Source organism: Mytilus californianus, unplaced genomic scaffold, assembly GCF_021869535.1.
Source record: "Mytilus californianus isolate M0D057914Y unplaced genomic scaffold, xbMytCali1.0.p SCAF_18, whole genome shotgun sequence".
In the NCBI taxonomy this organism is placed as follows: domain Eukaryota; kingdom Metazoa; phylum Mollusca; class Bivalvia; order Mytilida; family Mytilidae; genus Mytilus; species Mytilus californianus.
The window spans coordinates 1,231,293-1,256,139 of NW_026262666.1; the positions used below are offsets into that span (position 1 = coordinate 1,231,293).

Here is a 24,847-nt window from a genome sequence, read left to right on the forward strand (position 1 = left end):
ATTTTAACAATGGCTTTGTTAGATAGAGAGAACCAGAAAGGGGATATAAATGATTGAGCACTGTAAACATTTTTTCTCACTTAACAAGAGCATTATGGTATAAATTTCTCCCAGAAGAAGGAATGATAGTTTCAATTAGCATAAAGAACTTTCACATTTAAATTTCTGTAAATTCGGAATTCAGGTTTGCAATAATAAAAATAATAAAAAGTTGCATTCATAATTTCAGTAGTGATTTTCTTTCACAAAACTTTTGCAATCGCATTAATTAGATCTCACATTTTTAACAGTAATCAGTGATTAGCAGTAATAAATGCACACATTAATTTCTGAATTTACAGTAAAGGTTTATCATAGAAAGTATCTTCTTTTTGTAGGATTTGAAAGTAGTTTTAAGAACCAATTTTATATCGACATTCTTGTGATAGTATTATATAAAATCTGAATACTATGGATCTATTTATATTTGAAGCCCCAATTTTTGCCCATTGAGGGAAAAAATGTATTCATGGATATTTGACTTCATGGTTTTGACAAAGTCTGTTTATATTAGCATATAGAAAATTTATGTGTTATTGAACCATTATATGCGAAAATTGAAACCCAACAAATTATAAAGAAGCCACTGTATGTTAAACTTAAAAGATGGTAGAAATATTATATAAAGGGTACAAAGATCTAAATAGTTAAATAATGATAAAAAAAAAACATCAGGAGTTCTGCAGTTCTTATTATATTTGTAATGAATGGTATGTGATATATTGTAGCCTGGTTTGATTTAAGGAAATACAAATTCTTAAAATAAATATACAAAGGAGATGTTGTATGATTGCCAATGAGCCAACTATATAGATATAAGAAGATGTGGTATGAGTGCCAATGAGACAACTCTCCATCCAAGTCACAATTTGTAAAAGTAAACCATTATAGGTCAAAGTACGGTCTTCAACACGGAGCCTTGGCTCACACCGAACAGCAAGCTATGAAGGTCCCCAAAAATGACTAGTGTAAAACCATTCAAATGGGAAAACCAACGGTCTAATCTATATAAAAAAAAAAAAAGAGAAAGGAGAAACACTTATGAACCACATCAACAAATGACTGAACATCAGATTCCTGACTTAGGATAGGTGCAAACAAATGCAGCGGGTTGAAATGTTTTAATAGGTACCAACCTTCACCCTTATATATCCACCAGAGACCAAATGATGTTGATGAGAAAGTATCTACTGGTCACTGTGGGGCCTTCAACAATGTGCTAAACCCCTACAGTGAAGTAAGGTAAAAAAAAGGCATAATATAGCAAAACCTTTTTTGGTTGAAATTTTTTAACTCACCTTTTGTTCAAAATGACCCCAAGATCTAAGAACTGTACTTTTTCATCTTCTTTAAAAGGTACTAGTCACTAAAATTTAAAGAAATCTATAATTTTGTCTTTGTGTTTAAAAGTGATTTAAGACTTTGGTCAGTGACAGTATAATAACCATTTGAATAAAACCCCTTGTTTAGAAAATGCCAGAATTTCTTTCAGAATCAGAAGTCACAAAATTAATACTCTGATTAAGAAAATTAGATTCATCTTCATAACGTTTGTATCATAAAATGTAAATGACCAAAGATTTATGGAAATTGATTTCGGAACAGTTAATTGTAACTTTCAAGTTCATAAAAACTTTGTAAAAGACAATTGGCATAAGATTTATTTGTTTCTATGACTCGGACATCAGTGATGATGGAATTAAATTCTCTCTTTCATGAAACTTTAAAATAAAATTTTATTGTCTAAAGATTTATGTGTTTCCAAGATGTGAACTAGCGGGGTTCGATAGAAAAGGAAGATGTTTCTTATGATAATGGATAATAAGAAAAACTTGAAGTGTCATCCTTGAAATTTTATACTAAAAAATATCAAATGTCTGTAGTAGAAATAAAAATAATGAAGTCAAATAGCCGTGTTTGGCCAACATCACCTGTCCCACCTGTGGAGCTACAAAGAATACGGACAATTCGATTAAAAAAAGTAAAAAATTTGAAAAGTAAATTTCGTGTTGATTTATATAATTGGTTCTTGTACTCTATTCAATTTTGTTTTATTTAGTCGGGTAAAATAGCGTGTAAAATTTCATTATTAAATTCTAACATTTGTAACTGTGGTCAAATGTATGGTTTTATTGGAAACTTAATCTGGTATTAACTTGTTAAGGCAATTATTTAACCCAGTTTCAAGTGGCATTTTTTGTATAAAATGCAAATTTAAAGTGCTAAATATGAAAATTTGTTAATATCTTAAACACATCAAAGAACTACAATCCAATTTAACTCTTTATAAAATTATATGAACAGTTTTGTTCTGAATTTGAAATTTTTAAGGTCCTTTAAAATTTTCACTTAGAAAAGTGAAGCAGATTTTTTTCCCTTGGATTAGTAATACTTGAGTTCCAAGTTTTACAAAATATAAGACTTTGAAAATGATTTTCTGTTGATACTTATGACTGAGCTTTTTCATACAAAGTTGGATCTACCGCTTGAAGTTTTCTCCTCAGATTGAAAATATCAAACATCAAAAGAATCACAGAAATCTCTGTACAGAAAAATATACCACATCAACCACCAAAACCTGATTCCTCCAAAACAAAAAAACATACCATTATACCACATCAACCACCAAAACTTGATTCCTAAAAAAAAAATACCACCATACCACATCAACCACCAAAACCTGATTCCTCCAAAAAACATACCACCATTCCACATCAACCACCAACACTTGGTTCCTCCAAAGAACCTACCACCATACCACATCAACCCATGACACTTGGTTCCTCCAAAAAGCATACTACCATTCCACATCAACCCATGACACTTGGTTCCTCCAAAAAACCTACCACCATACCACATCAACCCATGACACTTGGTTCCTCCAAAAAGCATACTACCATACCACATCAACCCATGACACTTGGTTCCTCCAAAAAACATACCACAATACCACATCAACCCATGACACTTGGTTCCTCCAAAAAACATACCACCATACCACATCAACCCATGACACTTGGTTCCTCCAAAAAACATACCACCATACCACATCAACCACCAACACTTGGTTCCTCCAAAAAACATACCACCATACCACATCAACCACCAAAACCTGAATTCTCTAAAAAACATACCACCATACCACATCAACCACCAAAACCTGATTCCTCCAAAAAACATACCACCATACCACATCAACCACCAAAACCTGATTTCTCCAAAAAACATACCACCATACCACATCAACCACCAAAACCTGATTTCTCCAAAAAACATACCACCATACCACATCAACCACCAAAACCTGATTTCTCCAAAAAACATACCACCATACCACATCAACCACCAAAACCTGATTCCTCCAAAAAACATACCATTATACCACATCAACCACCAACACTTGGTTCCTCCAAAAAACATACCATTATACCACATCAACCACCAAAACCTGATTCCTCCAAAAAAACATACCACCATACCACATCAACCACCAAAACCTGATTCCTCCAAAAAACATACCACCATACCACATCAACCACCAAAACCTGATTTCTCCAAAAAACAACCACCAAAACCTGATTTCTCCAAAAAACATACCACCATACCACATCAATCACCAACACTTGGTTCCTCCAAAAAACATACCACCATACCACATCAACCACCAAAACCTGATTCCTCCAAAAAACATACCATTATACCACATCAACCCATGACACTTGGTTCCTCCAAAAAACATACCACCATACCACATCAACCACCAAAACCTGATTCCTCCAAAAAGCATGCCACCATACCACATCAACCACCAAAACCTGATTCCTCCCAAAAACATACCACCATACCACATCAACCACCAACACTTGGTTCCTCCAAAAAACATACCACATCAACCACCAAAACCTGATTCCTCCAAAAAACATACCATTATACCACATCAACCACCAACACTTGGTTCCTCCAAAAAACATACCATTATACCACATCAACCACCAAAACTTGATTCCTCCAAAAACCATACCACCATACCACATCAACCACCAAAACCTGATTTCTCCAAAAAACATACCACCATACCACATCAACCACCAAAACCTGTTTTCTCCAAAAAACATACAACCATTCCACATCAACCACCAACATTTGGTTCCTCCAAAGAACAAACCACCATACCACATCAACCACCAAAACCTGATTCCTCCAAAGAACAAACCACCATACCTCATCAACCACCAAAACCTGATTCCTCCAAAAAACATACCACCATACCACATCAACCACCAAAACCTGATTTCTCCAAAAAACATACCACCATTCCACATCAACCACCAACACTTGGTTCCTCCAAAAAACATACCACCATACCACATCAACCACCAAAACCTGATTCCTCCAAAAAACATACCATTATACCACATCAACCCATGACACTTGGTTTCTCCAAAAAACATACCACCATACCACATCAACCACCAAAACCTGATTCCTCCAAAAAACATACCACCATACCACATCAACCACCAAAACCTGATTCCTCCAAAAAACATACCACCATACCACATCAACCACCAAAACCTGATTCCTCCAAAAAACATACCACCATACCACATCAACCACCAAAACCTGATTCCTCCAAAAAACATACCATTATACCACATCAACCACCAACACTTGGTTCCTCCAAAAACATACCATTATACCACATCAACCACCAAAACCTGATTCCTCCAAAAAACATACCATTATACCACATCAACCCATGACACTTGGTTCCTCCAAAAAACATACCACCATACCACATCAACCACCAAAACCTGATTCCTCCGAAAAACATGCCACCATACCACATCAACCACCAAAACCTGATTCCTCCAAAAAACATACCACCATACCACATCAACCACCAAAACCTGATTCCTCCAAAAAACATACCATTATACCACATCAACCCATGACACTTGGTTCCTCCAAAAACATACCATTATACCACATCAACCACCAAAACCTGATTCCTCCAAAAAACATACCATTATACCTCATCAACCACCAAAACCTGATTTCTCCAAAAAACATACCACCATTCCACATCAACCACCAACACTTGGTTCCTCCAAAAAACATACCACCATACCACATCAACCACCAAAACCTGATTCCTCCAAAAAACATACCATTATACCACATCAACCCATGACACTTGGTTCCTCCAAAAAACATACCACCATACCACATCAACCACCAAAACTTGGTTCCTCCCAAGAACATACTACCATACCACCATACCACATCAACCATCAAACACTTGGTTCCTCCAAAGAACAAACCACCATACCACATCAACCAACAAAACCTGATTCCTCCAAAAAACATACTACCATACCACATCAACCCCAGACACTTGGTTCCTTCAAAAAACAGACTTTACTAACAAAGAAAAACAACAACTAACTACACATGGGCCAGATAGTCTGACTTTGTACAGGCACAAAATGTTTATTGGATTAGACAAGTTTAATATGGGATTCTACCGCTCTACAGATTCACCAGGCATTGGTTCACTTTTGGTTTATAAGTTTATTATGTGTACAACCTCCCCCCTTCTTTTCCAGTATCATGACCATATGTCATAAAACCAAAACACACAATAAGAAACCTGCACAGTGCAACTGCCATCAGAATGACCTTTAACCTAAAAAAGGAAATAGAAAATGGTGCATAATTTGGAAGGCAAAGTCAAAACATGCTTTCTACTACTGTCAGCCAGAAAAAATCTCACATCTAATTCCACTTTAACATAGCAAACATTGCACATTTGTATCACTATGACCATATATATATTTGTAACCAAAGGGAGTTGTTTCTTTAGCTATTTGAGTGGATGTAACTCTGGTGAGGCTCAAGGCTTTATATTACTCTATGTTAGTTGTATTTAATTTCATCAGCTGTTTGAAATATGATTTGGTGTCATTTGCAAAGTCCATCCAGATTGCTGGTCTGCAAATATTTTAATGGGAGTTTTTAATACCACTAGAGAAAATTTACTTTTAAATTCCAAAATTACAAAACAAATGTATTTATAATTAACCCTAATAAAATGATTCTTTACTGAAATTGCAGTAAACATTAGCCCTGCCCCCCACAAGGTTCTTTAGATGAAATTTACAATGTTACATGTAAGCAAATATATTCCAATGGCCTACGTGAGTATGTACATGCTTGAAGTTTCATTTCATAGATATTGGTTTCGTCTACACTGAGGAACACTAAAAGATTATTCAAAATCTGTTGTGAGATGAAATTTTACCATAGAAAGGATAAATTTTTTACATGAAATCACATTTATTCTGCATTTATAATTGTTTTTATTTAAATCCCCGGTGAATTTAATCTGTGCAGTTTCTCTAGTTTCAGACAATAGATAAACTCACTTTTTATTCATTCATAGATTTATCCATTCATAAATTTAATTTGAATGTATATAAATTTCAGAAATTGTAAACATGGACATTTATAATGATAGAATTCCACACTTTCTTGATATTTGAGAACGAGTATCATTTTATTTACACATGCCCTACCAACATGACCAAAGAGGTAATAAATAACCCATGAACTAAGTACACACAATATGCAGTTCCTTCAGATTTTTAAACTTTATTTTACCAGATTATTTAAGGCCAACGAATTCACTTTAACATTCTCATCCTTCAGTCCTACAAAAATGTTGTATTAAAGAAAGGAAAGACTGTTATGTAGATTTTATTTAATTTGGAAGAAATGCTTGTTAGTGTAACTGAAATTGTGACCATGTCCAATATCTGACTCTGTCAATTTTAGAAGTTATATTTTTTTTTAAAGAATTTTAACCATATTTCCCCACAAATATTGGTAGGAGGAAGAATTCTGTTGTTTTTGGTTGGTTTTTATAAAGTTTGAAGGAATTTTTAAGAGTTTAAAGGTGAGATAAGGAATGAGATTGGGGCATTTTTGCAGATTTTTAGATGGTTAAACTTAGAAAATTGTCATCAGCTTTCACTTTTGCAATTCTTGACTCTTGAGTTTATCTGATATATATTAATCAAGAAATTATGGAATACTTGTTGATATTATAAGTATATTTTAGTGGTTTTAAAATTGAGAATGGAAATGGGGAATATGTCAAAGAGACAACAACCCGACCAAAGAGCAGACAACAACCGAAGGCCACCAATGGATCTTCAACGCAGCGAGAAATTCCCACACCCGGAGGTGGTCCTCAGCCGGCTCCTAAATAAAATTGTGTACTAGTTCAGTGAAAATGGACGTCACACTAAACTCAAAAACATATAAATGAACTAAAATTAAAAAAACATACAAGACTAACAAAGGCCAGAGGCTCCTGACTTGGGACAGGCGCAAAAATGCGGCAGGGTTAAACATGTTTTGTGAGATCTCAACCCTCCCCCTATACCTCTAGCCAATGTAGAATTGTTGATTTGTTTTGGAGAGGGTTCATTTTAAGGGGATATGTTTGTCTCACTTTTTTAACAGGTATGAGTTTTAAATTTTGAAGTTAAAAAAAATTACAACTCAAGTTTCAATATATACTTCTCATATGACCATTTAAGAGTATGTAAAGCCTGTATGTTAATTGTGTTCAATTTTGTTTAAATGGAAAGTTTATTAAAAGTACATTTTTTAAATTGAAAGCAAAATTCTTAGATAACCTAATACTTTTACTATTTCAGATTTAACAGATGATGAGCTGTCGTTGACCTTGTTTGACCTTGATTTAAGGTAATTATAAGGTATTGAAAGTGACAGGTGTATGGTTACTCCAGGCAACTTTCACAGGAAACTCGAATGTGGGAAAAATTCTGTATAGCATTTGTTGCTTCTTATTGAAGGAAAAATCGTCATGTTTACAGTCGCCGCCAATTACAAAAGTTTGTATGCAAAGTCAAAACTTTCAGCCTTAAGCAGAGTCAAAAGTTTTAGTTAATATTTGAATATCTCTAGTTTATTATCACAATTTGTTGTAGTGTATTGTTGGTTAAATAATTAGTAATTCAAATTTTTAAATGTTTAAAGGGTATTTTTCGTTTTCTGTGAAAGATAATTCGATGGATCAAATTCCACCACTCGTTTCTATGAAGTACATGTCAGTGTGAAATTGTTTGATTTTTGCAAGCAATTTTTTTTTGAATATTCTACACTATTTTACTAATTTAAAATGAAAAGCATTTTAAGCTAGGAGGAATTCATTTTTTTTTTCAAAACAATTTAAATGTGAGCATTTTATTTAAGAAACAGTGTCTTTACCAGTAAGCTGAATATTTAATAATGCCTTTCAAAGTCCCAAATCCAAGAATAGAATTCCAACGTAATTACATGAGAAATCCTAAATGAATTTTTAAAGAAATGGACAGTTAAAATGATTATAGCTTTATCATTTTTTTTTATAAAATTATCACTCATAACTGTCAAATCTTTAAAGCTATAAAAGGGGGTCTTAATGACCCTGAGGATCCTGTGTGAGGTATGATTTGCCATGAAATTAAATTTATCCCCCCTCTTCTTGCTTGGATATTTTATCTCACAGTTTTTAGTAAAGTTAATTGTAATTATTTCTCCCTTCAGAAATTTGAAAACTGAGAAAGTTCATTGCTGAATTTTTAGAATTGACCTGCAGAATTTATGACGGACATGTATGGGTTAAATGTGACTAAAATGACATTCTATTTCCCATAGATATATAATTAGCCAACAAACATTTCATTTTAAAATGATTGCTACAAATTTACTTCTGTCAGCGCTGATTACTTCCCTTCAAATACGAGAAAAATGAAATGCACGTCAAACGAATTAAGGTCAGGGCAAGTGCATATATGAATAGCGAACAGTATGTGTAGTTATAAGTGACGATTACGTTTAATTCAAATTACAGCCTCAGTCTCGTTTAACTTTAGTACACAATGTGTAATTACAGGGGTCAGTCTAAACTGACCATTGAATAAAATTAGCCCAGAGGTGGCCAGATGTCCATCAGTAGTTGGACAGGGTGACCTTAATCAGACGGTATGTCACCAAAGAATTGTTGACGTTTTTGTAAAGGACAATTGGAGGTTACCAATAAAGTGCTAAATTATTTTAAAAGCTTTAAATCTATCAATGTGTATAAAAGAAAGATATATATGTGGGGTATAAATCATGTGTACAGCAACCTAACAACATAAAACATAGAAAAAAAATAATTATAGAGGTCAATGTTTCAAGCTGAAAAAAAGACCACTGGCAATGTTTCTGACTTGGAACAAACATATAGACAAGTCTAATACTAGATATGAAAATAAAAAGATGTGGTATGATTGCCAATGAGACAACTCTCCCCTCCAGACCAAATTGAGACAAAGACAAATTCAAGATTTTTTCAAAACTGTCTCCTACAGCCATCTTGAAATTTGGATCTAAAAACTAAATAATGAAATATATGATTAAGAAGATCTTATGTATTTTTATAGAAAATTTAAAATAAAAGTTCTTTGTACATATCCTTGAAAAAATAGGTGAAACCAAAAAAAGGCAGTACAAAATAATTTTTTGAAGTAGATTCCAAGGGAACAGAAGTAGATTCTAAGGGGACAATGTTGAATATAAAACCATAAGTTGAAGAAAGACAAAATACCATGGGGCAATTTAAGTAACATTGCCAAATTCATAAAGCATTAGTACATATAAATTCTAAAACATAAAGCAAATGTAGTCAGTGCAAGGTAATTTTACCCTTTAGAAATTTTGTATTTTGATACCACATGAAATTGTTAGCTGTTATGAATAAGAGAGGCAAAAGATACTAAAGGGACATTCAAACTCGTAAGTCCAAAATAAACTGACAATGCCATGGCTAAAAAAAGAAAATGACCAACAGACAAACAACAGTATACAAAACACAACATAGAAAACATATAGTTTTTTCTATTTTTATACGACCACAAAAAAATTTTCCAAAGAAAAATTGGGGGTCACAATTTATTTTGCTAATTCTTTGTATATATATAGTCTGAAAACAGATTTACTTAGTATTGCGCAACAGCACAGTGTATTGCCCCAAAAGCAAGAAATCTTCAATTGAATATAAATTCAAATCATATAACCAATTTCAAGTTCTTTGACTACATTTATTCAGAAACCTATAATATATCAAATATTTGATTACAATCCAAATTCAGACCTGTATCAAGCTTGAATATTGTGTCCATTTTTGGCCCAACTGTTCAGGGTTGGACCTCTGCAGTCGTATCCAGCTGCGCTCGGCAAAGCAGTTTATTCTATAGTTGCATATTACTGAAAGAGAGAAGGCAGAAGATACCAAAGGGATAGTCAAACTCATAAGTCAAAAAGGAACTGACTATGTCATGGTAAAAAGTCAAAAAGGAACTGACTATGTCATGGTAAAAGAATGAAAAATGACCAAAAGACAAACAACAGCATACAAAACACAACATAGAAAACTAAAGACAACACAACCAATACTGAAAAGTAGCCCTGAACAAACTTGGGTGGCATATAGTTGCTTACTTTCATGCCATTTGGTCAGCAAAATTTTCAATAGATAGTACTAATTGTGTATTATTAAAAAAGCTTCTCCTGCAGTTTTTAACACAGATCCTTGAAACTTCACATAATTTAAAATTGCACACATCTTGAAGATTTACACCTCCCATTATGGAGTTGTTTGAAGAATTGTTTTCCATTTTTGGATGAGTTGGATGAAATCCTAAACCGGCTTATAGTTTGGTGATATCAGGTATGCGGGGAAAAATGGGTTCAACTCATTATTTTGAACCCAGATCTCTGACACGTTACAGGAAGGTTGCACATATGTTGAAGTTGTGCACCTGCTATCATGGAAGTGTTTGAGGATTTTTATCTCATTTCTCTAGACTTCAGAATTTAGTCATTTTTCAGCAACATTTAGTCACAAATATTGCAACCCTGCTGTTTGAGATTTGACCCATTTCTTACATGTTATATTTCCATATATATGTTTTCAATGTTCATTGTAGATCATAGACCTTGGTTAAGAAACATTTTGTGCCACCTGGCTATTTGAGTCTTTTAATCTAATGTTTTTCAGATATTAATTCCACATTTGATCACAAGAAACATGGTTACACCATCAGTAGATGTCACTGTGTCTGATGGTATTAGAATCCTGTGGGGATTGAGAAAAAAAATAATAAAAGGTAATATGTTTAAATAAAATGTTAAAGAAGTAGGCCTAGTAGGACCCCTTTTTGGCCCCAAAATATAGCAGTTTTACAAAATTGTTAAAATGTAAATTTTTAGCTATTTATTGGAAAGAAGAATACTCCTGTTACATAAATATGGGCTGTTTTTGACAATACAATACACATGTATCGGGTACTAGCATCATTAAGTAATGCTAAATTACTGAAATCTTCAAATTTTAGCATTTTGGTTAATTTTTAGACGGTTTCCGTCTGAAATGGAAGTGGCCGCATTTGTGTTCATTCTTAATATTTAAATGTAAGTTGTATTTGATGATAATACATAACATATATAAAGGTTGAGAATGAACACGGATGCGGCCACTTTCATTTTTGACAAAAACCATCTGAAAAGTGACATATTATGGCATATTTGATAGATTTTTCATATTTAAGCTCGAATTTGAGCGTCTTTAATGACTACATCAGTTAAAATCGTTTACATAAACTAACTAAATCGACTGAAGTAGACACTTAAGTGTTTAAAAAGTGTCCAAAATCTTTCATCAGATGAACCTGAATTTTGAGGCCAAAATCAGCCTTTACCGGACCTACTCCTTTGTTGAATTACAGTATACTTGTCATTTGTAAGAAAGTTTTGAATCTAGCATTTAAACTAAATCAAGAGATGTTTTAGATTTGATCAGAAGAATCATTCGACTTATTGACAGTCATACAATTATCACTTTTGTCAATATGATGTTAAAATTTTTGTGAACTTCTGTGATATCCTGACAAAGATTTATTCTAGGAGTTTTTATCCAAAAAGGATCAATTCAATTTTTATGTGATTTTAGATAAAATTTTAAAAAAGTGGGGTTCAGCATCCCTAAACCCTAAAGCTCCCGTTCCCCAAACACCCTCTCTGGTTCAATCCAGGTTTCCTCATTTCTTATTTGATAAATAAAAAATTAAAATCTGAATCAGTTACGTACAACCCCTCATTTTCTTCGTAAGATTTAATGAGATCAATCTACCGGGTAGCTACAATTTTTTTTCTGATTCCTCCCAAGGTTTTTCGAACTTCATTTCTAATATATATAAAATAAAAACTTGTAACAAACACAAATCCCTCCCATTTTCTCTCTTATGAAGATTGAACGAGGTCAATGTATTTACAATTTTTTTTAAAGTAATATAAATTGATTGCTTCATTAACTAATATTGAACTTGAAATTTGATCATGTTTCAATTGTGAATTGTAGCTTTTCGAAACAATAAATTAGATCTGATTTATTAAGAAAATTGGGCTGCAGTTCAAATTTTAATCTCACGCTATTCATTTCAAAATGCTGATAAACATTTAAAGAAATTGATAACAATGTCATTTTTGAAACAATAACAATTTAATAAAAGATTAGACATGTATAAACTAGCCTGTGCACTCTCCTCAGCTTAAATTGAGGGTATAAACCAGTAACGAAAAGTTGATGAAAATAAAAATGTTTGTTTCTAATTTTTACTTTTCTTCATTTTGCATATGCAAGATTTAAAGCCATATATTACAGATGGTTTTATGATTGAAATTTGAAGTGTATCTGTGTCCTTTTAATTTGAATATTTGTCAAAATTAAATGGCGGGTTTAATTGGCATTGTCACCCTCGGTTGACTGTCGATATTTATTGCGATAAATGAAAGAGATTAACTAACTTGGTAACAGTTTCAAATATGCCATCAATAGAAATCTTAACTGTAAACGTGATTCTCTTCATTACAGAAGCATAAAAGGCAGGGAATTCTGCCAAACTATTTCATCGTAATTTCAATCAGTCGGGATAGAATATCACGCAATTTCAATTGAAACTAATGACAAAAAAACTAACCCTAGAGATTATCAGAGGTTTATCTTATTTGTATGGTTTGATGCATTTTAATTACTCTTGCTATGATAGCTGATCTCTCCTGTCTTTTGTCTTTGGGGGAGTCGTAAAAATAACATCAATTTGGAAACTCTCTAGTCTTATAAGGGAGTAATGAAAATAATATGAATTTGGGGGAACTCTCCAGTCTTTTATCTTTGGGAGAGTCATAAAAAAAAATATGAATTTGTTGTAAACTTTTCAATTTTTTTTTGTCTTTAGGCGAGATTAGAAATAACTTGAATTTTTTTAAATTTTCATCATTTGGTTAATTTGGTAAACTCACATGTCCTTTAATGGATCTTCTGGATAATATAATTTTACAAATAGATGAAGAATCAGAGAATGTTCAGAGTCTACAGGTGTGGATCCAGGATTTGATGTCAGTGGTGGGGGTGGGGGTTGGGGGGAGGGGAATGGGCGCTCTTGAGAATAATTATTTATTTCCTTATGTAAAAATGGAGGGGAGACACTTGCCAGATGCCCCGTCTGAATTTGGACCTGGTCTATTTAATTGTATAATGAAATTCCTTTATTTATTTATTTTTATATTTTTGTTGAGCCCTCGACTTTAGTCGAAAAAGCGAGACATAGCGATCCTACATTCTGTCGGCGTCTGCGGCGTCCACAAATATTCACTCTGTGGTTAAAGTTTTTGAAATTTTAATAACTTTCTTAAACTCTCCTGGATTTCTACCAAACTTGGACAGAAGCTTGTTTATGATCATAAGATAGTATCCAGAAGTAAATTTTGTAAAAATAAAATTTCATTTTTTCCGTATTTAACTTATAAATGGACTTAGTTTTTCTGCTGGGAAATATTACATTCACTCTGTGGTTAAAGTTTTTAAAATTTTAATAACTTTCTTAAACTATCCTGGGTTTGTACCAAACTTGGACAGAAGCTTGTTTATGATCATTAGATAATATCCAGAAGTAAATTTTGTAAAAATAAAATTCCATTTTTTCCGTATTTTACTTATATATGGACTTAGTTTTTCTGCTGGGAAATATTACATTCACTCTGTGGTTAAAGTTTTTAAAATTTTAATAACTTTCTTAAACTATCCTGGGTTTGTACCAAACTTGGACAGAAGCTTGTTTATGATCAAAAGCTAGTATCTAGAAGGAATTTTGTAAAAAAATAAATCTATTTTTTCCATATTTTACTTTTAAATGGACTTAGATTTTCTGCCAGGAAACAACATATTCACTCTGTGGTTAAAGTTTTTAAAATTTTAATAACTTTCTTATACTATTTTGGATTTGTACCAAACTTGGACAGAAGCTTGTTTATGATCAAATGCTAGTATCTAGAAGGAAATTTTGTTTTCTTCCAGTTAACATTACATTCAGTCTGCAGTTAAAGTTTTTAAACATTTATTAGATTCATAAACTATCCTGGATTTTTACCAAACTTTGACAGAAGCTTCTTACAATCAAAAGATAGTATCAAGAGGAATATTTTTATTGATTTACTTCCTCATTTTTGTTGAGCCTGCGATTAATAGAAAAAGTAGGCGAGACACTGGGTTCCGCGGAACCCTTACAAATTTTTTATTTAAATGTTTAAATATGTTTTCCTCCAAATTTATTATCCTTGTTCTGCATTGAAAAAAGTTCAATACAGATTAATCTATATACAAAAATGCATGCTGGAAGAAAAAAAATAGGTTTAATATATTCAAAAAGAAAAATTGGTGTGGAACAGATTTGGTATATGCAGGTTGTAGGATTGGCATATTAAAAGGGTAACAAAACTTGTAATCATGCAGTTTATAGATCATGTTGCAGCAGGGTAGGCCATCAGTTTTACTGATATTTCAGCCCTACACTATAACTGTATGCATTTGATTAATTGTAAACACCGGAAATTTATGGGATTTTTTAATTCAAAATTAACATTTGCTTGCAAATTTTATATAAAAAATTGAAAATGATATTACATCTTCCACTGATCTACTGCTATAGGTCAGTGGCAGTACTCCAAACGGGATATTTTATACTATTTAGGGGTTTTACATTTCAAATTGTTTTTTGCATGTACTAGTTTGAAAAATCTAGAATTTATAGTTTGTGACTTTTATAATTAATTGTTAATCCTTTTATATCACCAGTTAAAAACCGGTGAAAATTTAAAACATTTTGTTCCGATTGTTATTTTACATGCATTACTTAGAAAAATCCAAAAATGTTGTAGTTAATCTGGCGGGTGATACGGGTGTAGATATAAAAAGTCATGTCCATCTGGCATTGCTGACGAGTTTCCTTTTAATTTGTCTGAGAGACTGCCCAATTCTATAAAATATTTTTAATATTGATATCAAGTCTAGATCGCCTTATTTAAGATCTAATGGCTGGGAACACTTTTTAAAAAATGGAAAATTTTAACCCTTTAAAAAATTTAAAGCATCCAAAAGGTCAGCCTCTCTAACAATATAGTTTATTTGTATGTTTCGGAGTTTAGTGTGACGTCCATTTTCATTGAACTAGTACACATTTTTGTTTAGGAGCCAGCTGAATCCCGCCTCCAGGTGCAGGATTTTCTCGCTGTGTTGAAGACCCATTGGTGGCCTTGGGCTGTTTTCTGCTCTTTGCGGTTGTTGTCTCTTTGACACATTCCCCATTTTCATTCTCAATTTTATTGCACTCAATAAAATTTAATTGCCCTCTAGTTGCCCAGGGTACAATCGGTTTGCAATAACCAAGCATGGAGACCTCTTAAAAATAAGTCTCCTCAGTCAGTGAATAAAGATAATAGATATGTTTACAGATCTGTTGCTGATGACCTCAGATTACTGGAAGGGGGTGGGGATGTTTATTTCTAATTTACCCGTATTATTATCAAGATCTTTGACTCAATATCTTGCCCCTGTCCAAGTATTTTTTTTTTCTTTGCTGCAATCATGTTTCATGCTTTTAGAGATCTGTTTATTAATTGTCAAAGAAAATTTGTTGTTTTGGTCTTCAGATTTAAAGTGCAGTTTGATCCCAAGATTCATGCCGGCTTTAAAATAGATTTAGAAAAGCTTGAAATTTTACACTGTTTATATTAATTAAAGTAGATGTAGGCTTTATGTCACTGAGACAGCAACCTAACACAAATAACAAATGTCATATAGAGGACAATATACAATAGCTATGTGTCTGAACAAAATAAGTGAAAAGTTACAAGCTTTTTTATTGCTGTTCTACATCTTGATTGTTACTGAAATGTCTTCCTTGATTTAAATCAACACTTTGAAGTAAGATCTAGACAGTCCCTGGTTCCTATCAATAACTTGAGAGGTACTCTCTGATATCCATGGAAACAGCAACAACTATTCATGTAGATACATATTTAGCTAACCCGAATAATTCAGTCGTTATATTCTGCTGATCTACCATTACTCCATCAATGCCTGAATGCATTGACAATGAAAAATCTTCTATCAATCATTCGGAATTAACTTGGGATTTACCTACCTCAATAAAATTGAGCTGATTGCTGATTGGTCACCTCTTCTACAGGGCACCAATCAATATTCAGGATTCCTGAAGAGTTTTTATCGTGTATGGAATTCAGGCCCTCGCAAGTAGGAGACATCAATTACGGGGAGGGACTGAATTATTCAGGTTAATATTAAGCTGAAGTTTAAATAAATAAGGGAAATAAATGGCAATGACTTTCTCCAAATACTGTCATTTGTCAAAACATCTGCAAATGTTTGTAAAGATACATATTGAGCAGAACTTCTCAATGAATAATGGTAATGGAAATATGAAATATGTTCCATATCTGATTTTCTAAACGACATAAATTTTTTTCAAAATAATTTTAATAATTGGTCAGGCCTTCCTACAAATACTGTCATTTAGTGTCCCACAATGCAATACTATTGTATAAGAAACAAGAAGACAAGCAGAGAATAACAAAAATAATGTTTCCAGTACCATGCAGGTCTGAGAGACTGCCCAATTCCATAAAATATTTTTAATATTGATATCAAGTCTAGATCGCCTTATTTATGCTCTATAATGGCTGGGAACACTTTTCCAAAATGGAAAATCTTAACCCTTTAAAAAATTTAGAGTTTATAATCATGTAAGTACTTAATTTGATTTTGTATGATTATATGGGATACAGTTTCATTTGTCATAAAAGAAAATATTTGACTGAGATAGAATATCAACACTCATAGCTAAAATGTTGTTTATTTCCCATGGGTTATAAAAAAAAGAACATAACAGAATTTTCAAAATGACATTTAAATTTTTCTTTGATTATTTGTCTGTTTTTAACTTGTTTCAAATTTCATTCTATTTACTGATGTATCGATAGAGAGCATCCAAACATTCGAAAGGTCAGCCTCTCTAACAATGTAGACCGTTAACTCGTTCTAACACAGATAAAAACGTTATATGTGTGAGAAAACACACAACAAAACTTCATCACATAAGAATGTGACGAAATGAAGAAAATTAAATTCTAACAGAAATTGGATACAAAATTATCATTGTTCAATTGGATTCCGTTTAGATTTTATTGATCAATGTTAAAAAAGAATCACTTGTATGTTTTAAAAATTCGAATTCTATTGTTCCTCTGCTATTTTCCCAGCGTACCAAAATTACACTATTCTTTGTCAGCCGATGAAGTGGAAACAAAGACACTCAACAAGTGGAAAATCGTTCTTTTCAAAAGAGAACCAATAACGATGTAGATAAAATTTTTATTGCTCTCTTTTTGGACGATGAAATGATCTAATTCGTCACCTTTTGTGTCTTTTGATACTCATCATTAAGATAAGATATCTACCGGAGAAAAAGTTCCCACAAGACAGCGAAATGTTTTTGTTTTTAATCATGACGAACATATCGCTGTCACTATACCTACAGAATAGACGCTCACCCAGGTGTTTCGCTAGATTTTCTTTAAGCTCACCTTAACGTTACATGAAATAGTATCAACCAACAGGTGTCCTGTGATACGTTTTGTGATCAGGTGATAGAACGTCGAGAAACTGAGACGAAACCTGATGCTCATCTGTTAAGGTAGAAATTGATAAGATTTAAAAGGTATCTTTCCTTTACTAATGACCCGCTGAAAGAAAAATAAGGGAAACTGTTAAAAATCATTGATTTCTACGATCTTTTCATTCTTTTGTAAATTAAAAGATTAGAGAGACAGCTCTCAAGTTTCACTTTTACTTTTAACAGAAATAGCTACTGTTTAAATTCACTGGGTTTTAACATTCGTACCATGGCAGATAAGATGATTAATTTTCGTGTCTGATAATTCTTTATTTTAATTTACCAAGCAGTAAATCCAGGACCACTGAGTTTGCATGAAATTTTATCTAACATATTCCATGAAAAGATAAATGTTTGAAAGAAAGAATATGTGAAAGATTTTTTTTATTTATTTGTCCATGAAGGCCTACCATTCAATTATTTTAGTTAATCCATGACCATCTGTATTGCCTTTAAGTATTCATTTAGGAAAAACTTCTAGTAAATCGAAATTTAAGAGACTGAAATGATTATCTTTGAAAATTACTATTTTTATTACAAAAAAAAATCTGGATTTATACTAAACTGGTGTGAATTTTTTTTTTAACTATGTCCAAGTCCAAGTATTTTTTTACTTTAGAAGCAAATTGCCCTTGTCTCCAAATTATGTCTAAACACAATTTTTTGTGCTCAGCACCCATTTTTTTTTTTTTGATAGATACAATGACTTCACCACAAATGTTTTGATTTTATTTACATGTCCCAATTCCACAAAAACACCAAAAACATTTCATAGATGTCCAATAATTTACTAACAACATATCTTAGAGGTCCAATAATTTACTAACAACATTTCTTAGATGTCCAATAAATCACCATCAACATTTTACAGATGTCCAAAAATCATCAAAATCCCCAACAACATTTTACAGATGTCCCCAAATCAGCTAAACCACCATCAACATTTTACAGATGTCCAAAAATCATCAAAATCCCCAACAACATTTTACAGATGTCTAAAATCAGCAACCCCCCCCCCCCCAACATTCATAGATGTCCAAAAATCAGCACCCCCCCCCCTTCCCCCCAACATTCATAGATGTCCAAAATCAGCAACCCCCTCCCCCAACATTCATAGATGTCCAAAAATCAGCAAAACCCCCATAACATTTCCTAGATGTACAAATTTCACCAAAAACTACCAATAACATTTTACTGATGTCCCCAAATCAGCAAAACCACCATCAACATTTTACAGATGTCCAAAAATCATCAAAATCCCCAACATCTTTTCATAGATGTCCCCAAATCAGCAACCCCCCTCCCCCAATATTCATAGATGTCCAAAAATCAACAAAACCCCCCATAACATTTCATAGATGTACAAATTTCACCAAACACTACCAATAACATTTTACAGATATCTCCAAATCAGCACAATTACCAACAACATTTTACAGTTGTCCCCAAATCAGCACAATTACCAAAAACATTTCATAGATGTACAAAACTAAGCAACCCCTCCCCCCCCCCCCCCCCACCCACACACACACAACATTTCATAGATGTAAAACAAAATCATCAAAAACTACCAACAACATTTTACAGATGTCCAGAATCAGCATAACCACCAACAACATTTTACAAATGTCCCCAAATCAGCAAAACTACCAACAACATGTCATAGATGTCCAAAAATCAGCAAAAACTACCAACAGCATTTCATAGAATTTTGATTTATAGTACATGAAGAGGATAACAGGAATCACTAAGAATTTGTGTGTTTCTGGGGAAAATAATTGTTTTTTTTGCTTTGTGATAGAATACTCCACACTACAAATTAGCGGGAGTATAAAGTTTTTGACCACTCCATCTGTCTGTCATGTAACACAATATTACTGTCTGAAATCATACCTTCAAAAAGTAAACAGAAAAACTATGCCGTCAGGTCAATATAAGCTTTTCTCCTTCATATTGGAGAAGGTATGTCAGGTTGGTCTCTAAAGGTTCTTTTTAACAGTTTTGTGTTTAAATTTCCATGGAAATAAATCTTAATTTAACCGTTGCCACTATCTTTTTTACACTACACTTCAAAGTAGCAGAGGTACATAGTTTATGACCTGTCTATCAGACTGTCATTCTGTCTGTCAGTGTGACATTCAGCTATTTTCGTTGTTGAAGGCTAATACTACACATCAGATTACAACCATACTAGAATATATGGTCATACATAATGGAAGGAAGATCACTATTGATTTTGAGGTATACTACATCGAAGTTAAAGGTCAAAGTTACTAGAAATAGACTAAAATTTGAATAGAAATGTGGTATCCAGATGCAAATACATACTATATATGGGATGCATTGTTATCTTACTTGGATATATAATCACATACAATAAGAGGAAGATCCCTTTTTGATTTTTAGGTCATAAATTCAAACATCCAAGGTCAAGGTCATTGTTATAAAAAATACTACTCTCTGAAACCATAACCAAAAAGAATCATATCTTAAAGTAGATAGAAAAAACTGCCATCAGGTCAATTTTAGCTTTTCCCCTTTATGTGGGGAGTATAGGTTACGTTAACTTGCTCATTAAAGGTCAGTTAATTGTCCCTGTCATCAGGCTAATGTAAGCTTTTCTCCTTTATATGGGGAGTGTGGGGTATGTAAGCTTGCTCCTTAAAGGTCAGTTAATTTTCCCTGCAATCATGTCAATATAAGCTTTTCCCCCCTTATATGGGGAGCACAGGGTATGTAAGCTTGCTCCTTAAAGGTCAGTTAATTTTCCCAGCTCCATTATTTGTTGTTTGGTAAACTGAATTAAAGGTAGTAAAATCTAAACCTCAGTTTCAGCTGGTTAATATAACAATAAGAAGGAGTGGTATGATTGCCAATGAGACAACTCTCCACAAGAGATAGGTCACCGTACGGCCTTCAACAATGGGTAAAAAACAAACCTCATAGTCAGCTATAAAAGGCCCCAAGATGACAAATGTAAAACTATTCAAATGAGAAAACTAACGGCCTGATATATGTACAAAATAATGAACAAAAAACAAACATGATATACAGCAACAAAAAAAACCACTAAATTACAGGCTCCTGACTTAGGATAGGCACATACAGAATGTGGCGGGGTTAAACATGTTAGCGGGCGCCCAACCCTCCCCCTAACCTGGGACAGTGGTGTAACGGTACAACATATGAACAAACTATAAAAATCAGTTGAAAAGGGCTTAACTCATCAGATAGATACAAAGCAGAAACAAGTAACAAAAACACTTGACGTGGCAGGGTACTTTTACGTCCCAACAACAAAAAGACACTAAGTACAGATCTGAGAGTACTAACAGTTACTGACAGCTAGTTCAAAGCCAGTAACAACTAATAAAAAAATCATGCATCTAAGACTAAAATATATGTTATTTAAAAGTGTTTTTCAGTTTGATTTTGTCAGTTTTTATGGAATTCCCCTTTTTCAAAATGGCTTGGAGTTTGGTATTTTTGTTATAATTTTTTTCATAAGCATTTAAATTAACTTTTTTCAAGTTTGCATTTTAGACTCATTAGCCATTTATTACTAATACAGCAACATGAAAGACAAAATGATGGAAGTGAGATAAAGAAATTACAGAATTTATTTCCATAGAAACAAAACTGATATTTTGGGGGTAAATTTGAAAGAAGTACTATACTGCAGGTTTCAACTATAATATTCCTGCAATTATAAATTTTGGAAATTTGATTTGAGAGGAAATATCATGTCTCTATTTTTACAAAAATATAACGTTTTCAAGTTCATTGTAGACAATTATGTAATTAAAACTGCAATTAGAACATAGGAGAGGAAATTGAATCAAAGTTTATACAAATGAATGGTCCAGATATATTGTTTACGAATGGGTTTTTCATGAGAAAAAGCAAGGTTATCTTTAAAAAAGATGAACTTTATATGTTGATATTTTCACAATAATTGGTGCGTGAACTTTGCTTGTTATGGATTCAAGCCCTCAGTGATAAAGTGAGCTGTTCACATAGGTATTGTTTATTTCTGCAAATTACTTTAGGGGAATCTCTGTGCGTTAAATAGGATCATGAAATAAATGAAAATCTCCCCCTTTTCCTAAATTTATAGTTTTACAGTAATGTCTGGGGTTAACACTATTCTACAAACTTTAGCAACAGTACTGTTAGTTTTTTTGTGCTTTGTATCGATCTGATAAGTTAAGCCCTTTTCAACTGATTTTTATATTTTGTTCTTAATGTTGTACTGTCACACCACTGTCCCAGGTTTGGGGGATGGTTTGGTGCCAGAACACATGTTTAAACCAACCACTTTCTGTATGTGCCTGTCCCCAGCCAAAAGCCTGTATTTCAGTGGTTGTCGTTTGTTGCTATATATCATATTTGTTTTTCTTGTATTATTTTTCACATAAATCATGCCATTATTTTTCTCATTTGAATTGTTTTACAAATGTCATATCCGGGCCATTTATACCTTACTATGCGGTATGTGTTTTGCTCATTGTTGAAGGCCATATGGTGAACTATAGTTGTTAACTTCTGGTCTCTGTTGGAGAGTTGTCTCATAGGCAATCATACCACATCTTCTTATTTTCATATACAGTGAAATATCTGTCTAAAACAAACCATGATTAAACTAGAAACTTGTCTAAACAAACCCTGACTACATCAGAGACCTGTGTTAGTCAAATCCTCAATAAACTGGAAACTTGTCTAAAACAAATCCAAACTAAATCAGAGACCTGTCTTAAACAAACCCTCAATAAAATGGAAACCTGTCTAAAACAAACCCTGACTAAAGCAGAAACCTGTGTAAGTCAAACCTTCAATAAACTGGAAACCTGTCTAAAACAAACCCTGACTTAATCAGAGACCTGTCTCAAAAAAACCCTCAATAAAATGGAAACCTGTCTCAAACAATCCCTGACTAAATCAGAGACCTGTCTCAAACAAACCCTCAACAAAATGGAAACATGTCTAAAACAAACCCTGACTAAAGCAGAAACCTGTGTAAGTCAAACCCTCAATAAACTGGGAACCTGTCTAAAACAAACCCTGACTAAATCAGAGACCTGTCTCAAACAAATCCTCAACAAAATGGTAACCTGTCTAAAACAAACCCTGACCAAAGCAGAAACCTGTGTAAGTCAAACCCTCAATAAACTGGAAACCTGTCTAAAACAAACCCTGACTAAATCAGAGACCTGTCTCAAACAAACCCTCAACAAAATGGAATCCTGTCTCAAACAAACCCTCAACAAAATGGAATCCTGTCTAAAACAAACCCTGACTAAAGCAGAAACCTGTGCAAGTCGAACCCTCAATAAACTGGAAACCAGTCTAAAACAAACCCTGACTAAATTAGAAACCACAGTTTGTCATTTGTTTGTTTTTTTTTTGCTATCTATTCTCTTATTGATGCTTACCCCACATCTCCATTAATTTATTTATACTTTCTTTTTAAGTAATCTTTACATTGTTCTTACTCTCTGATAAAATGTATATAAAAACTTGCTGTTCATATCAATGTTTGCTTGCATCCACATCATTAGGCCTCTTGTTGATGGTTGGCTCATTGGCAATTGTACCCATCTAATGCTATATGTGACAACTTTATTGAAAATGCATTGTTTTTTAAGTTCATTGAGGTATGGTTACATTGAAGGAAGAATAGAAAATGATGAAATCTGGTGATGTAGTCAGCAATATTCAGAATGGTAGAGAACTGAAGGTTTAACCGCTTTTGGAGAGCATATGACCAAAATATGGAAGGAAAAAGAAAAAAATGAAGAAAAAAGGTGGTGAAGTTTGCTGATTGGAAATCAAAATGGTGGAAAACCTGAAGATTTCCTACCTTAGGAGTGATAATGACCTTGGTAAGTGATAATGACCTTGGTAAGTGATAATGACCTTGGTAAATGAAGGTTCTGAGAATAAATAAAAAAAACTTAATATGGGTAAAATCATCAACAAACCAGTGTGGCTGGGAAATTTAAATGGAGAGTTATGTAGGTTTCCGGCTGTGTAAAGTATGATTAAACAAAACAGGAGACAAATGTCTGCCCATAAGTAACTAATATCCAATACAAAGACTGAATGGACATGTAGGATATCTGTCGGGTTTCCATTTTATTTTAAAAACTTTATTTCCTGCAGAAATTAACAAAAACTAAAAATACAAAAGAATTTGTGAAAAAAAATTTCATCTTTTTTTGTGTCATGCGATTAAAATGATTTTCTCTTTTGTTTATATGAAATTATAGTAGATATTTCTGTAATGAAAGCTGGACGGAAGTAAATTATCTATTAGCGGTATTTTCCTCTGGTCATTTTCTTCCCTATCTGATTACAGTGATAAGATAAATTATAAATCACTGAATTTTTTTTTTTAAAATAAGAAACTTCTTTGTGACCTCTTTCGACGAATTATTCTTCCGTTTCAGTGCAGTTAGAAATTGCTGGTTTATTCGATTATATTCTTAAACCATGCAACCCTGTATTTTCATGCTTTTTCATTAAAGATCGTCAAACATATTAATTATTTCTCAAAATTAAATATCAAACAACTTGTACCACGACTGGTGGTTTCCGAGTTTTTAATGTTAAGATTATTAAGAAAACATCATATTCGATAATTTTTTACTGCCAACGATTCCTTG

General features: G+C 33.0%; 1 protein-coding gene across 1 annotated transcript in view; it reads left to right on the plus strand.

The window, feature by feature from the left end:
* LOC127726518 (PR domain zinc finger protein 1-like) overlaps positions 1–24,847 on the plus strand; it is an 84,714-nt gene that overhangs the window by 4,548 nt on the left and 55,319 nt on the right. Inside the window, exons 2-4 of the mRNA XM_052233889.1 lie at positions 7,767–7,815; positions 11,156–11,264; positions 23,828–24,064. The gene's annotated coding sequence lies outside the window, so the exon portion shown is untranslated. The remainder of the gene's footprint in view (positions 1–7,766; positions 7,816–11,155; positions 11,265–23,827; positions 24,065–24,847) is intronic.